Source organism: Tigriopus californicus, chromosome 12 (genome assembly GCF_007210705.1).
Source record: "Tigriopus californicus strain San Diego chromosome 12, Tcal_SD_v2.1, whole genome shotgun sequence".
Classification (NCBI taxonomy): domain Eukaryota; kingdom Metazoa; phylum Arthropoda; class Copepoda; order Harpacticoida; family Harpacticidae; genus Tigriopus; species Tigriopus californicus.
Genome location: NC_081451.1, coordinates 15,387,471 through 15,403,471, shown reverse-complemented (window position 1 = coordinate 15,403,471; position 16,001 = coordinate 15,387,471). Strand labels below are relative to the sequence as shown.

At 46.8% G+C, this 16,001-nt stretch overlaps 1 long non-coding RNA gene across 3 annotated transcripts; it reads left to right on the top strand.

Moving 5' to 3' along the window:
* The first annotated feature begins 3,955 nt into the window (after positions 1-3,955).
* On the top strand, positions 3,956-5,765 carry LOC131892069 (uncharacterized). 3 transcript variants are annotated; one of them, XR_009374516.1, is made up of 4 exons: positions 3,957-4,474; positions 4,544-4,789; positions 4,855-5,029; positions 5,130-5,765. It is a non-coding gene; the product is annotated as an uncharacterized LOC131892069 (long non-coding RNA). The 3 variants fall into 3 exon arrangements; XR_009374517.1 differs by having other exon boundaries at positions 5,113-5,765; XR_009374515.1 differs by having other exon boundaries at positions 3,956-4,474; positions 4,855-5,765.
* Positions 5,766-16,001: the final 10,236 nt, after the last annotated feature.

Genomic DNA, 16,001 nt, shown 5'->3' with positions numbered 1-16,001 from the left:
GCTCTGGTGGCTACACCAACATGTTGGGAGAAATTGCGCAAGATCGCAAACTCCTCCAGCTTTTCGAACGACTGAGATGTCGATTTCGAAATGGGAATATACCCATCTGGACTATCCTCCCACTCTACAGCGCTAGCCGGAAAATTGAAATCCCCTACGAAGAAAACCTTTGAGCAAACTGACTGGTCCAACTCATTTCCTATGAATTTGAGAGCTGACAAGAACGAGCTTACTGAACAAGAGGGGGGCCTATATATTGTCACAATGGACAGATCAAGACCTTGAAGATGACAAAATAAGACCTCTACTTCTCCATTAGACATTTTTACATGACTAGTTTGCAGGTCATTTCTAACATATAGACATACGCCCCCATGCGTATGTCTATAGGGGCGTATGTCTATATGTTAGAAATGACCTGCACACAGATCTCCTAGATTAATAGTCGGTGTATTCATCGTACATGTGCAGAATGAAAAGATTGCGGGTATGGCTTCTTTATTAAGGCGAAACTTTGTCTGATCAGTGAACACACCCAACAAAAATCTCTCCGTCGGGACAAAGTCTGATCTTTTGAAATGATCCCGACATATTTTGTGATGATAGGTTGTCTTCCACAAGGTCTTGCGAACTTCATGGCACCACCTTATCGCCACACACCACGCTTTCCGAATAATTGGATCCTTTGGAAAAATGATGGATGCACGATTGTTGCAATAAGGAACTGCGCATGTATTCACCATGGCCAAAAGTGTGCGTTATTGTCCCGGTGAATTGAAATTCACCGGGAGAGCTCAGTTAATCGGTATTGCTGGTCTATCGTAAAGGGCAAGATGACAGAATTCAACAGTGCTACAGTTTTTGGTAGCTTTTGTTGAGAATGATATTAACGAGATCCGTTCGAATTAACACATACTTTATTCAAATCTTTTTGGACCACCTTCTCCTCTAGGAACCGGTTTCCCCATTCCCCTATTAAAACCAGAACCTTCTGGAAGTGATTTGCTCTATCCAATCATTGAAGCATAAATATGGAAAGGGTACAGAGATTAACATTATACCATGCCCCTTTCTTTTGAGAGCAAAACATCGGAGAAATTGAAATATGTTTTGGTCTAGGAACAATAGCGGTTGGGAGGTTTGGTTAGTCTTGAACTTTTTCTGCGTTCATGTTCACCCTCTTCCAGAACGGGTTCCAATGTTGAGGGGTTCAGATTATCGGGGATATCTCTTAGGAATTTGGTGTTGCGCCACAGGACCCGACCTGAGGGGAAATGGAGATGGTATCGTCGGTGGTTGGGACGGCCGATTACCCGCGCGGATGAGTTCCATTGCTTTGAAATGGGGTCCTGAACAAGAACGGAAGATCCTATGGGTATTACGGGGCGAGGTTTGGTTGAGCGGTCATAGTAATATTTGCGCTTCTTCGCAGACATGAAACGCCGGTGATCGGCTTCCTCCGCCGTTTGGTGCCATCGGGGATCAAAAGCGCTCCAGTGGGAAGGGACCTGGGATCGTAGAGGGTGGCCAAAGACTCGTTGTGCGGGCGAGAGACCATCTTCGCGCGGACTGTTGCGAAGTTCTACTAAGCCGGCATGGAAGGAGTCACTCTCGATCTTCCCCTCGTATTTGGCAACCAGGTGTTTAATAATTTTCACTGTGACCTCGGCATGGCCGTTGCTTCGGGGATTGTGGGGTGATGAAGGAATCCAGTGTACGCCCCAATCGCGGAGGAAGTCAAGGAAAAGACTGGAGCGGTACTGTGGGCCATTGTCGCTCCGAAGGATGTTCGGGGTCCCCATAAGAGAAAAGTAGACGCGAAATTCCTTGATGAGATCGGATGAAGAAGGACTGGAGGAAAATCGAGATAAGAGGGGGTAGCTGGAGTAACGGTCCGCGTATACCAGATAATGGTGAGAGCCAAACATGAACAGGTCGCTGGTCACCTTCTCAAATGGTCGGGACGGGACGGCGTCTTGGACGAGTGGTTCCGCTGTCGCACTTGGTCGATAGTATTGACATTTGGTGCAGGTTTGAATGGTGGTGGCGATGTCATTCGTTAGGCTTGGCCAGAAGACAGTCTGGCGGGCTCGTCGTTTTGTTTTCTCGATTCCCTGATGTGAGGAGTGGAGACCGCGGAGTACGTCCTTGACAGCTGTTGGAGGGATCACAATCCGGCAATCACGGAGCACGAGGTCGCCGTCGATCGACAGCTCCTCTCTCATCTTTGTGTAGAGGCGAACATAGGCGTGTTGTGCCAATTCGCCTTCGAACCCCCCCAACACGGCCCGATGTAGGGCGAGGTAATCGTCGTCCTTCCGAGCCAAAGTGCACAAATTCTCGACGTTGAGGTCCCCAGATATATTGTGGGCCGAATCGGAGATAATTTTCCCCATGGCGAGGTCACAAAGGTCCGAATCGTCCGGGTCTGAAACCGGGGCGCGTGACAAGGCATCCGGGATGCAATGATCCTTGCCTTGTTTCCAATTTACTGTGAAGGAATACATCAGGAGCTTAGTGCGATAATTCTGAATCCGGGGGTTATCAATGGCAACAATCGAGAACTTGTTGAAAAGTGGGATCAAAGATTTTTGATCCCTGAGGACAGTGAAGTGAGGCAATCCGGACAGAAAAATTTTGCATTTAGTGATAGCCCACCAGATGGCCAGAGCCTCAAGCTCGACGATGGCATAACGTGATTCAGTGTCCTGGAGAAATCGGCTGCCGCACTGAATGAGTCGCCAACGGTCCGTGTCGTTTTGTCTCTGGAGAAGAGCAAACCCCAGACCATTGAGTTTAGAGGCGTCGGTCATCAAGGTGGTCTCGGCCTTTTGATTGAACATGGCCAAAACTGGAGGTGAGGTCAAAGCCTTTTTTGTAGCCTCAAAAGCCAGAGAGTGATCTTGAAGCCAGATGAAATCGTTTTTCTTTTTTAGCAAATCACGGAGTGGGCCGGCTGCTCCAGATACACCCGAGCTGAAGCTGCCTAACTGGTTCACCAATCCCATAAATGATCGGAGGTCGGTGATGGTGGTTGGCACGGGAAAGTCGGCAATGGCTGATAACTTTCGATTGTCCACTTGAATGGAATTCTGTGCGATGATATAGCCCACGAACTCAATGAAGGTAGCACACAACCTGGATTTTTCCTTATTTACCGTCAGGTTATGCCTGTCTCATCGTTCCAAGGTGTCGCACACCAGAGAAACAAGTTGACGGAAAGTAGGGCGACCAAGGCCCATGTCATCAACGACTTTGTTCACCAGTAAACCGTCCATGGCAATATCACCTCTGTATGAATACGAATCACCTGTTGATATAAACCCCATGGGGGCACGTAAGAATTTGTATCTGCCAAATGGAGTTATAAAGGTTGTAAGTAGCTGGGACTCCTCATGAAGAGGCATCTGCCAATAACCTTTGACAAGGTCGAGTTTGGCGAAATACATGTCATCCTGGTTGAAACCGGAGATGGCCTCGGCGGGAGTTTTTGTTGGGTGTGATGAACGGATGACTTCCGTGTTCAATTTGGTTAGATCGACGCAAAATCGGATCTTTCCGTTTGGTTTTGGGGCAATGACCACAGAGTGGCACAACTCTGATGGCTCATCGCCCACACGCTTGATGATTCCGCGCTCCTCCATGTATTTCAGTTCCTGTTCAACCTTGTCTCGCAGTGAATAGGGGACTTGGCGGGCAGCGTGTATCGCGAAAGGTTGGTACCCTGTTTTGAGGGTTATGCGCATGGGTTCACCCACAATACGCCCCTTCATGGGGCGGAGCTCGACAGAGTCGTCGAACACCTTAGAATAGACAGTGTGGAGTTTGGCTTCTACAGACCGGAAAATGTCTTCATCCTTTGTCTGTTCAGGCAATGAATTAATCCACGAGTGTCTCTCAGGCCAGACCAAGAGAGATTGGGATTCACAGATGGCTTGATTGGGAAAACGCTCTACCCCTTGGATGGTTCTATTTGGGGAGGATAATGGCCGTGGAAAGTCTGCACTGACGATAGTCAGGATACGACATGTCCTTAAATCCAAATAGAACGCCTTGACGTTTTCGCACACAGCAATCACGATGTCCTTGGCCATGTGTCCATCGACTGATATAGAGGCCCGGAAAGAACCCAGTTGTCGCAGAACAGAACCGTCCACGGTAGTGATTCTGTTATTGATGGGAGGGTCCAAGGGCATGGGGAGGCCTGCCTTATAATACCTCTGGATTCCCATTACAGATATCTCTGCTCCTGTATTGGGAATGGCAACGACCGAGATTGGATGGCCATTTGTCATGTGTAAATCGACCTGAAGAGTCGAAAACGGGGTCCCAAACGAACACAGACGGGTGGTTTTGACTAGACTGATACTGGCAGACGTCTTGGGGCTACTCCGACAAAGAGAAGAATAGTGACCGGCACGGCCACAGGAGGAGCAATTCTTGTCCTTCGCAGGGCAATCACGCTTTGGATGACGTGGGCCTCCACAACAGTAGCATGATCCAGAAATTTGAGAGGGGAATCTGTCTTCCCCTCTCTTTCCAGGTGCTTTGCCCGATGATTTAGAGTCCGTGTTTCCATATTTCCGGTGGGAATAGTTAGACTTCTTTGTAGCCTGAACAAATAAGTTTCCCGAGGAAGTAGACTCTGAGCCCATTAGTTTCGCTCCCTTACGAGCCGTCTCCAAAGACAGAATGACCTGGCGCGCTGCCTCAAATGTCTGGGGGTTTTCCCCTAAGAGTTTTGCCCTGTCACGTTCGTTTCGGATGGCCTGAATTAGGATCCCAATATGTAACTGGTCCTCAGTAATATTGGCCGTGTTTGCATACTCGCCCAATTCTTTGATTTCGTTGCAGACACTTGAATAATCCTGGCCTTCCTTCTGACGGATATACAAGAGGTCTTTCATGTCCACATGACGATTTCGGAGATTACGAAGGTGGAGAGTGATAGCCTGGATTACTTCCTCCATTGATCGTCCAGTGTCTGCTTTAATGCCAATGGAGTGTTCTACAATTCGTAAAAAGCCAGGTGAGCAACATTGCCAGAATACCGAGATTTGTGTTGGTTGAGGACGAGTAGCGAGTGACATGAGGCGTGCGTAATTCTCCCAGGTGGGTTTCCATTTAAGGAAGCCACGGAGGTCGATGTCTTCACTGATAGAATGAGGAAGATTGACAGTAAGACTTGGAAGTCCACGGCTTGGTGGGACATCATCGCCAGATCCTCCAACAGGAGGTGGAGAAGGGGCGGGTTGTTGAGTCTTATCAAAATCTCTCCGGAGTCCAATCACATTGGCCTGGAAAATGCGGAATTGGTCCTCGTGACCACTCAGGTCATGTTCATCGCCGTCCTTATCATCCCCCATGTGGTTGGACATGACCAGTTCGTCGGCCTTGGAGTATCTATCCAGAGCGTCCTCCCACTTCTTCAGGGCGAGTTCCAGTTGTGTGGGGTCCTCGCCCTTCTTGTGGAGGTGAAGAGTGTTCGTTGCCTTTGATCTGTGGCGTGTAACCGTACCCTTATATGCCCGGCGGGACCGGATCAGTTGGTCGATATCCTCACGAGGGTCTGACATCTCGTCGAACGGCATGGGGAACACAAATAGATGGAGGCGATAACGGTGATGGATGGATGATTTGAAAATAAACGGATGTTCAATGCAGTCGTGGAAGGAAGGAGACGAAACCACCAAACAGACTCTCCTAATCTCACAGATCTGGGGATGATATTTGAGTGATGGTTGTTCTTACGACCACTGCGCCATGGTAGCTTTTGTTGTGAATGATATTAACGAGATCCGTTCGAAGTAACACATACTTTATTCAAATCTTTTTGGACCACCTTCTCCTCTAGGAACCGGTTTCCCCATTCCCCTATTAAAACCAGAACCTTCTGGAAGTTATTTGCTCTATCCAGTCATTGAAGCATAAATATGGAAAGGGTACAGAGATTAACATTATACCAGTTTTAATGTATATTGTAAACTTATGGTCATTGCAATGTGTTACGTTCAAAATAAAACGTTATTATCAACAAAACAATAGAGAGTAAACGATAGCTTTTTTCTGCCTATCTCTAAAATCTGAGTGATAAATTGGTCAATGGTCTTGAGACTGACTTTCAATATTCGTTTAAAATTGATTGTGGTTTGATTTTCAACAATAACAGCAGATATCCGCATTTTTTATATTGAGCAAAGTTTAATGACCAAATTTAATGATACTGGCCGTAAATGAATATACATTTACTATCAACTGGAATATTTTAGGCTATTTGAAATTAGTTCTTGGGAACTGACATTGTGTTATAAACTGAGCACCCTGATTGGGTCAGTCTTTTCCACATCGAAAGCGAATCTGAGGTGAATGTCAAAAAACTTCGACTCACTCAACCTCGTGCGCCATCTGAAAGTTCATTTTTATTGGACGAAATCGGTACTACTATCTCAAAATGATTGGGAAATGCACTACGTGTCCCTTGGCACACCTAGCTAGAAGTGTGAAAATGTCATCTTTAAAAAACTGAAGCTTTTGTGGCTTCACAAATTACGTAATAACCCTTTGTATGGATTTGACCGCTCACCTTCAGAGAGCAGCCCTCTGGTGGTCATTTTTTCAGGACTTCACTCGTCAGCTGTTTCTTCTTAAGGTTCATTTCACAGTTGTCCACGAAGAGTTCGGTCATCTTTCGTGGTCAAGGGCCGACATTTTGGTGACATCAATTCTTGAGGATGACATTTCTTATTCAGATTCTCTTCCCTTCTCATAATATCCCGGGAATAGTAGCTTACACTGGATTAGGACAGGACGTAGTCGCCGTTAGACGTCAGCAATTGGGAGTCGTCGCTATTTTGGGAGTAGATGTTGGAGGAGTTGGGTTTGTCCAAGGAATCCACTTGTACTTGTGACATTGTTTATCTATGATCAAAGGCTGACGCCGTCTCTTCTGATAGATTGCGACGTATTTGTAGGGTATTGGTTTGGCATTTGGTTAACATCTGATTGCCAAAGGGACAACACGTCGGGCAATCCTACGATTTCGTAGTTTTCACAAGACGCTAAAATACATTTTCTCAAGGCATTTAAAAAAACACCGTCAGCAATCATTCATCCCGTGCATCATTCACCCATATCATATAAGGATGATGTACTCAATTGTGCACGAAACAGAAGTTACGGCAAATGCTTGCCATTACATTGTCATGTAATGGCCGCTTTTGGCCCCAGACAAATCCAAAATGCCACATTCAATTGTCGATCATGGTTGAAGATTCAGAGACGATGTCCTATTTTTGGTTTTGAAGTCATGTGACCCTTATTTACGTTGAGTGGTGACCTCAAAGAGGTGAGACAGAATTTAGAAATTAATCTAAATATCATATTGGTAAATATTCTCTTTTTTCCACCGTGTAAAGGTGGATTAGAGTAAATTTGTCCAATTTTAACAAGCGCTGTTTCATTACTGCTTACACATTGTGTGACTGAACCATCAGTCAACAAGTGTTTTAAAATGGTTCTAGTTGGAGAATTACTGAGCTTCAACCAAGTTCGGCCATTCAAAATATTAAACCTCAGGTAAGGTATTGATAATACAATTGATTTCGCCGAACGGTCTATGAGCCTGTGGGAAGAAGTTAAATCATTTCCCCAGGCATTGTGTTCTTAAAATCCTTTGTCGGAAAGTAACCTTTAGGGTGAACTCTAGAGTGAGCAAGTGTTGTATTGGCTCGCGCAGGTTTTTGAACTGAAAGAGGTTCTTGGTTCAATTCTCCTCCCTAATCTATCTCTAAATGTAACTTTTAGACGTTAATCACTGTTAGGCATTCGTTACTAACCAGCCGTTTATTCTTTATATTGGAAGAGTAGTGGTGGATAGGTAGAAGGGTAAAGAAGAAGTGTCTAGAACCTAAGAGAGTAACTAGAGGGACCCAGATTAGAGAAATCAACTATTGGAATGGATGGCTAGATCATGACTTATCATCTCCCCCAAGATGGCAGCATAGAATAAATAATTCAAAAGCAATCATGATGCTCCAAAGCGGACGGGTTTTGGTCGGAATTGGGTACCTCGCCGAAGAATGGGCGCTAGAGCGTCAGGGTCGCTATTTACCGGTGTGTCCTCCGAGATGTCTGGTTGATAGAAAGATATGGTGGGATGGGGACAAAGATGACATCGGTTCCGAATAAATGTATGGCAAGCCATCAAGATTTCATAGGATCGTCCAACAGGTCGAGTTCTGGACGAGAATCCTAGTTTGAGGCGTCAACATGGGTCGATCTTGGGTGAACGCGTTGGCATCAAAGTGAGCCTTGATCTTATCCGCCTCTCCCCTGCGCTTTTCCAGCGCCGCTAGCCAATCCTGCTCCAAAAGCCGCTCTTAGAGTTGGCCATGGCCGGGTGAACGGGTGAGGAGTAGACTGTTGAAAAGCCACTGAGCTAGATTGAGGCCGTCGGCATGGGGAACATTCCGCCCATCCAAGAGATATCCATGAAAGGAGCTCCAATCGTGGCCATGTTTCTGAAGAAGAATTTTCATGGACTTACCGGTGGATACGGCGTGTCCATTGCAGGCCGGATGATAGGCGGACGCTAGGTCGTGAGTAATATAATGATGATGGCAAAATTCCGCAAATTGAGATCGAAATTGAGGACCACCATCAGATCGAATCGTTGGCGGGATCCCATAATCCACAGACTAATCTAGTAGGGTATCAATGACGGCCTGGGTGTCCATCCGGGACAAACGGGCCACGCACGGCCAACCCGAAAATCGGTCTGCCATGATAAGGTAATGGGCCCCAGCACTCTTGAAGATGTCCACAGAAATTGCCTCAAAGGGTCGGGAGGCCGTGGATTGGATCAAGGGTTCCACAGGTTGACTAGGACGATGTTCATGGCAGGCTGAGCATGAACCCACGACCTGGTCAATGTCATTATTCATGCCCTGCCAAAAATAGAGTTGGTGAGCCCAGGCACGAGTGCGGCGAATGCCTTGATGGGAGGCATGGAGACCACGTAAAATGGATGGACGAGAGGCTGGCGGCGGGACAATGCGGTGTCCTTGGAGGATAAGCAGACCCATGGTTTCGTCAAAAGACAAATCATCCCATTGCTTTGAATACAGTTTGGACGGATGAGATTGGGCCAAGGATTTGGGATATTGGCCAGATAAAAGAGTAGAGATCACCACTTGATAATTAATATTGTAGTGAAACAGCATTCAGCCGTATACTTTGAAGAAGATTAATGTGTGAAATGTGATAAGACGTCAAGGCAAGTAGGCTGGAAGCAGATCCAAGGACCTATCAACAACCTGTCATGTAACAATATATATATCTGTCATCACCCCATACAGGAAGAGGTTCCAAGAGGTTTCTTGGTAAACTCTGCCATGAGCATGAAATAAGTAGCTACTGGACTCCCAACCTGAGAGGACTGTATGTTTGTGTCTCCCTGTATGTACTCTTCAAGAAATAAAGTACCAAGCATCCACACTTGTACTAGTTCTATTCTTCACGGGACTTAGGCGAATTACCCTACTTCTACAATCCACTCCTTAGTTCGAGGTGGAGTCGAATCCCTTCTAATATCAATTACTTGATATCATCATCACTGGTATTGGTCAGCCACAAACCGTACCACTACAAAATTGGCGCAGTCCGTAGGATCCCACTCAACATCCGTGGACACCTCAAACGCGATACCCGATCATAAGGACACCCATGATGGCAAGGTAGTACTCACGTTTCGAGTCACAAATAACCACCCTGCTTGCAAACCGATTCTAACCCCAACCACCCGACCCAAGTGCAAGTAATCAAATAGTCAATTACCATGGCCCATGTCGAAGGACAAGATGCTATCATCCAAAAGATCAGGGAAATGGAAGGTGAGCTCAACGCTCTCCGGCAACAGAACTGGCATGTACCAAACGATGGACTCCACGTCAGCTTACCAATCCTAAGCAGGACCATCGATCAAGATTTCTACCGATTCGAAGCTACAGCCAAGGCAGTGGCCGCGGCCAACTCGTGGACCGCCTCACAGACCATTAGAGCTGTCATTGCCTGCGTTCGAGAGGAGGCACTTGACAAGCTGCTACCTGCCGTACGAGATCCATCCGTATTCCCAACGACAGATGAGTTCTGAACTCGAGTCTGTAAGCAATTTATCTCTCCCGCGCATCAACAGATAGCCCGTACCAAGTACGAGCAAAGGCAACAAAGGCCAAAAGAAGACATCTGTACCTTCCACATCAGGCTACAATCAACTTTAGGAAGACGCCTACTTAGAAGAAGACAAACCATGGCGATCCAGTCTACAAATCCCCGAACCTTATACAGGAGCACGAACAGACCCTACAGGTTACCAATAAATTAAACTCATTAATCAGTTTCTCGCAGGTATAACGGACGATGACATTTGTAGAGCCGTCAAGGACTCCGTCAGCAATGGGCGTTTTATTGCTACATACCCCGACGCTCTCACATGGGCCTTAGAATTCCATGCCAACAAAGAGCAAACCTATATGGAAAAGAGGAGATTAATGAGTAATCAGAGTTTTGCACCCACCCTGCGCAAACCGGAGTACCACACACCCCGGGAGACGCCCAAACAGATGGAAATTGGTAATGTCCAAACCCAGTCTTCGGCCAGGAAGTGGTTCCGGCTACATAAGACAAGATCCAACAGCGACGACGAATGCCTCGTCCAACGCCGCCAACCAAAGAACAAGTACACACCGATGAAAGAAGCTAGAGGCCAGCCCAATACAGCTAAGTATGGTAACACTTGTAAGCATTGCGATGGTAAAGGACACTGGGCCCGCGAATGCCCCAGCAAATCCCCGTTTAGGGAGAAGAGCACGAGGAATCAATCTTCCTTACGCACTCACACCAATACACACATGACCAATCCAGGACATGACGATCACCCGCCTGATCCCGCCATCCAGCAACTGACCAACCCAGATGTCGACGATCCAAATAACTTCTTCGTGGATTCCACGGTCAACAGCATCCGCCGCAACCTGGCCAACCAAGTCCCCGCATTCATCAAAGTGAAAATCGGGAGAAGTAAATCACATATCTACATGCTGGCAGACACCGGCAACCTCACACACAATCTAGTAGGATCTAGTCTAGTAATCTAGCAGGAATTTTCATTCCTCACCCGCCTACAAAACTGGAACGCAAGAAAGCTGATGCCCTCATTGCAGTAGTATCATCCATGGAAGGAACCACCAGCGTGCCTGTCCTGAATACCACCAACCAACCCATCACAGTCAAAGCTGGAACAAAGTTGGGTACTGTATACGCCTCCCTTACATACTGATGACCAGATTAGGCCCATCTTTCCTCAGAAAGGCCCCAAACCCGAATATCATCAGTTAGACACCGAAAAGGATGAAAATGTCATCCGCCAACTATTATGGAAGTTCATCGGGCCCCCCTGCCTGAGACAACCAATCCCCCCAGAAGAGAGAAGCGATCCATACGCTGTTCAAGGACCAGATATGCCAACATCCTAAATTGACCCAGGCCCAGAAAAGGCTCACTGAAGACCTCCTCTATCGATTTTTCCACGTCTTGTCCCAATCCAAGTACTATGTGGGTAAGACAGATCTTATTGAGTTTCAGGTCAACACCGGAGACGCCAGCCCAATTAGGGACCCAGTGCGACCCCTCAATCCCCCAATGAAAGCAGACCTTCGCAAAACACTTGACGAATGGCTGAACAATGGGATTATATCACCAAGCATGTCCGCTTGGGCCTCAGCGCTTGTCCCCGTCAAGAAGAAGGATGGATCATGGCGCTACGCAGTTGATTACCGACAACTAAACAAGGTCACCAAACAAGATTGCTTCCCCGTAGCCCATAACTTAGAACAATTGGCCAGCAACCAGCTCTCCAAAGCTGCCATGTTCATAAGTATCGATCTAGCAGGTGCCTGCCTAGCTATACCTGTACGACGGGAAGACAAAGAGAAAGTCGCAATGGCGACGCCTGAAGGCCTCTTCGAGTTCAATCGAATGCCATTCGGCGCCATGAATTCCGGCAAAACCTATGCCTGGCTAATGAAAATTGTTGTCGGAGAACTCGTGGATCAAAAGAAGTTCTTGTCCTTCTTTGACGATCACCTAATCCCCGCCGAGTCATTCTTACAGGCATTGTTCAGATTTGCAGAATTCCTACACGCAGTAGAACGGGCAAACCCAAAAGTGGGACCATCCAAGATCGAGCTATTTACCGAGGAAGCCGTATGGCTAGGACATCTAGTTAAACCCGGAGGACTCACTCCAGCCGAGCCCTTAACCGAAGCCGTGAGAGAATGGCCCACACCCACAACACTCAGTGAATTACAAACATTCCTAGGAAAATGTTCTTATTATCTTAAGTTCATCGTAAACTTCAGTCACATTGCAGAGCCTATGAAGAAACTCCTATGCAAGGACATGGAGTTTGAATGGACTGACAAGCAGCAAGCAGCTTTCCAGCAGTTGAAACAGAAGCTATGCGAGACACCAGTTCTGGCTCACCCCGATTTCCAAGGCAACCGACCCTTCATACAAGATACAGATGCCTCCGGATTCGTCACAGGAGCTGTGCTGTCCCAAATGCAAGACGACGGTACTGTACAACCCGTAGCCTAAACCTCCAAATCCCTCACCCATGCAGAAAAGAACTAAAGCGTGACCAGAAAAGAATTGCTAGCCATACTTCAAGCTGTTAAGCATTTCAGGTACTTCCTGTTGGGAAGAAAACTCGTAGTGCGCACCGATCATTTGGCACTTAAATGGCTAATGACATCCATGTCATTATGAGGACAACTCCTCCGATGGAGAGAAGAACTACGAGACTACGATTTCCAGATCAACTATCGGTCCGGAGCCAACCACGGGAATGCTGACGCCCTATCCGACCCGTGTCCGAGGAGAACCCAGCACCTGACATCAAGATCACTCCTGAGGATCAGCAGATGTACCACGCCCTAGAAGTGAAACCTCCTTCAACCGGAGCTTTCCGCAAAGCCCACGTCAACCCTTGAAAATTCCAAGAAGGGACCTACGATTGGTTATCACCGTAAAGTGCATGCCCAGAAGATAAATTCGGCACTTTTGCACGGCCCACTGAACACTCAGGGCTTCAATATCACAAACGGCATACCGAGTTTCATCGGACAGGTAACGTTATCCACATTGAATTAATTTGGATTGGCTGCTCGCATGCATTTGTAAAAGAGCGTATCCCAATCCCTTCAAGCAAGAAGCGCCGGTGAGAAGGAAGGTAGGCAATGAAGGATCGAAATGACCCAGGGCTGGACCTTTGGGATCGGTGAGTATTGATTTTACCGCATCAAATGATACTATGATGATCTGGCAACCATTGAAATGTCATTTCCTTCTTCAACAGGCTCCTAAGAGGTTGGGATACACGGGCCAGATCAGGTACAAACTGACCCAGCTGATTGGTGAAGCCCAAGAACGATCGCAAATATGAGAGGTTGGTGGGAGCCGGGAATCTGGAAATAGTTGCCACTTTGGCTGGGTCCGGGCGCACACCGTCGGGACCAATAACTTATCCAGCAAACTTCACGGATGAACCAATTTGAGCCTTGGTCTTAGAAAGAGTGATGTTGTTTTCCTCACATCTCTTCAACACAGCTTCAGTTCTTTGCACTAAATCCTTGTAAGAATTGACTCAAGTGAGAATATCATCCACGATCTTACGGACTCCTGCCAGACCAGCAAGGGCTCGATCTCGTCGAGCGCAGAACTGATCACCTGAAGCGTTGAGACCCACGGGGGCCCGACAGTAGCGATAGCGCCCAAATGGAGTCAAGAGAGTCGTCAGATGTCTGGATGCATGTTCTAGCTCCACCTGCCAGATATCTGAATATATCAGTCAACAACAACAACAACAACGCTTCTAATTATTGGTTTGTTTCTGGCCCAGACGCTTTCTTCAGCCTAGCCTCTGGTAACATTCTTTTTGAAATTAGGAATAAAATTCAAGTTTCTCACTTTCATAATCTAAGTAATCGGTATTCAATAGACGGCAGGAGGAAGGAGGTCAACGGTGTAATTTATCGGATCGGCTACTCAATATAGGGAGGCTCATAACTGTACGACGTTGTAGGAGTAGGGGGACTATAACTTCCCGGATTTTACATACTTAGATTCATTATTCTCAACCACCATTTAGTACGTAGGACATGGTAGTTTTGGAAACGGAAGACGAACAATCATCTATACAAACATAAGCATTTACTCAATGTGACCGACTGGGGTGATCACAATTAAAGTTGTTTGACCAATGCCACTGTCTTTCCCATCTACTCTCTGTTCTCTTTCCACGTTTCACTCATTCTTCTCCCGTCCATCTTTCGAGGCAGACCATTACCGAACCATCCAAAATACAACTCCAAGTGTTACACTAGTTTATTCATTTGGAGCACATCATTCCGCTGACTATCATATATGCCCTTCTGAGGACTTTGGTAAGCCCTACTCCTCCTTAGCTTTTCTTCTTCAAATCCATCAATGGCAACTCTGGGTAGCACACTAAGTCCACCAACATTCTTCAACGCTCTCCCAAGCAAAGTCCAGTTGGGGAAAGGCTGTGGTTGTTTACGATACCAGTCTCTAAGAACAACTGGGGGAGTCTCATAGTAAGCAATCAGGTGCTCGCCACACTACACCCCCCATGGAAAATTTATTGCGAAAACATAAAACATGACAAAATATGAAAGATGAGTGAAGGTAGTCTCTTAAATTCAAGATTAGGGTTTTGCATAAATCAAGCGACCACGTTTTGAGACTCGTGGTTCGGACAAGCCAGGGAGAAGGTCTTCTGAACGAAAAGCGGGTTTTAATCTGTCGGTGGAAACCGTATCAATTTTTCCATTAATTTCAACGCTATAGAAATCGGCCTTACGATCCACAACTTTATAAGGTCCTCTGTATGGGGGTGTAAGTGGAGGGGAACAGGCATCAACTCGAATGAAAACATAGTCGGCTTTTAGTAGCGACGAGGACGTGAACGGAGAATTGGAGCCATGTCTGCGGGGATTGACGAATGGAAAGTGTTTGAGCCGATTATAGACTTCGGTAACAAACGATCCGGATGAAGGAGGAGAGGCATCGGTGAAAAAATAACGCCCAGGGATACAAAGGGATTCGCCGTAGGTTGCTTGCGTTGGCGAATAACCCAAGTCAGGTTTAATTGTGGAACGAAGTCCGAGAAGGACCCAAGGGAGCTCACTTGTCCAGTCACGACTGTTTGTGAGTTTGGTCATGAGAGCGGTTTTTAAAGTCCTGTGGAACCGTTCCACCAATCCATTTGCCTGAGGATGGTACGCGGTAGTGCGAGAACACCTGTATCCAAGACATTGGCTTAATTCACGCCAAAGAGACGACTCAAATTGGCGACCTCGATCCGTAGTGATTACTTCCGGAACACCAAATCTTGCAATCCACCCTCGAACCAACGCGTTGGCACAATCTTCACTCGTCATTGAAGACATTGGTACCACTTCGGGCCACCTAGTCCAACGATCCACCATTGTAAATAAATAGCGAAATCCGTTAGAGCTTGGGAGAGGACCGACAATGTCGACATGAAGATGTCCAAAACGGCCTATTGGCGGATCGAAGTCTAGCAGGGGATGGCGGTTATGTCGAGTTACTTTGGCAAGTAGGCAATGTATGCAAGAACGGACAAATTCCCGAATGTCTTTCTTCATGTTATGCCACACAAATGAAGGTGTTATGGAATTTGTTGTTGGGCGGACACCGGGATGACTTAGGTCGTGGAATGTTTGAATTACCTTTACGACCCAAGATCGTGGAACCACCGGACGCACTAAGTTTGTTGAAACATCACACAATATTTGAACACCATTAATATCACGAAATTCGCACCTTAAACCGGTAATAGCAGCAGGTAAAGCTTGAATGTCAGGGTCATGGGACTGGGAGTCTCGAAAGGCGTTCCAATC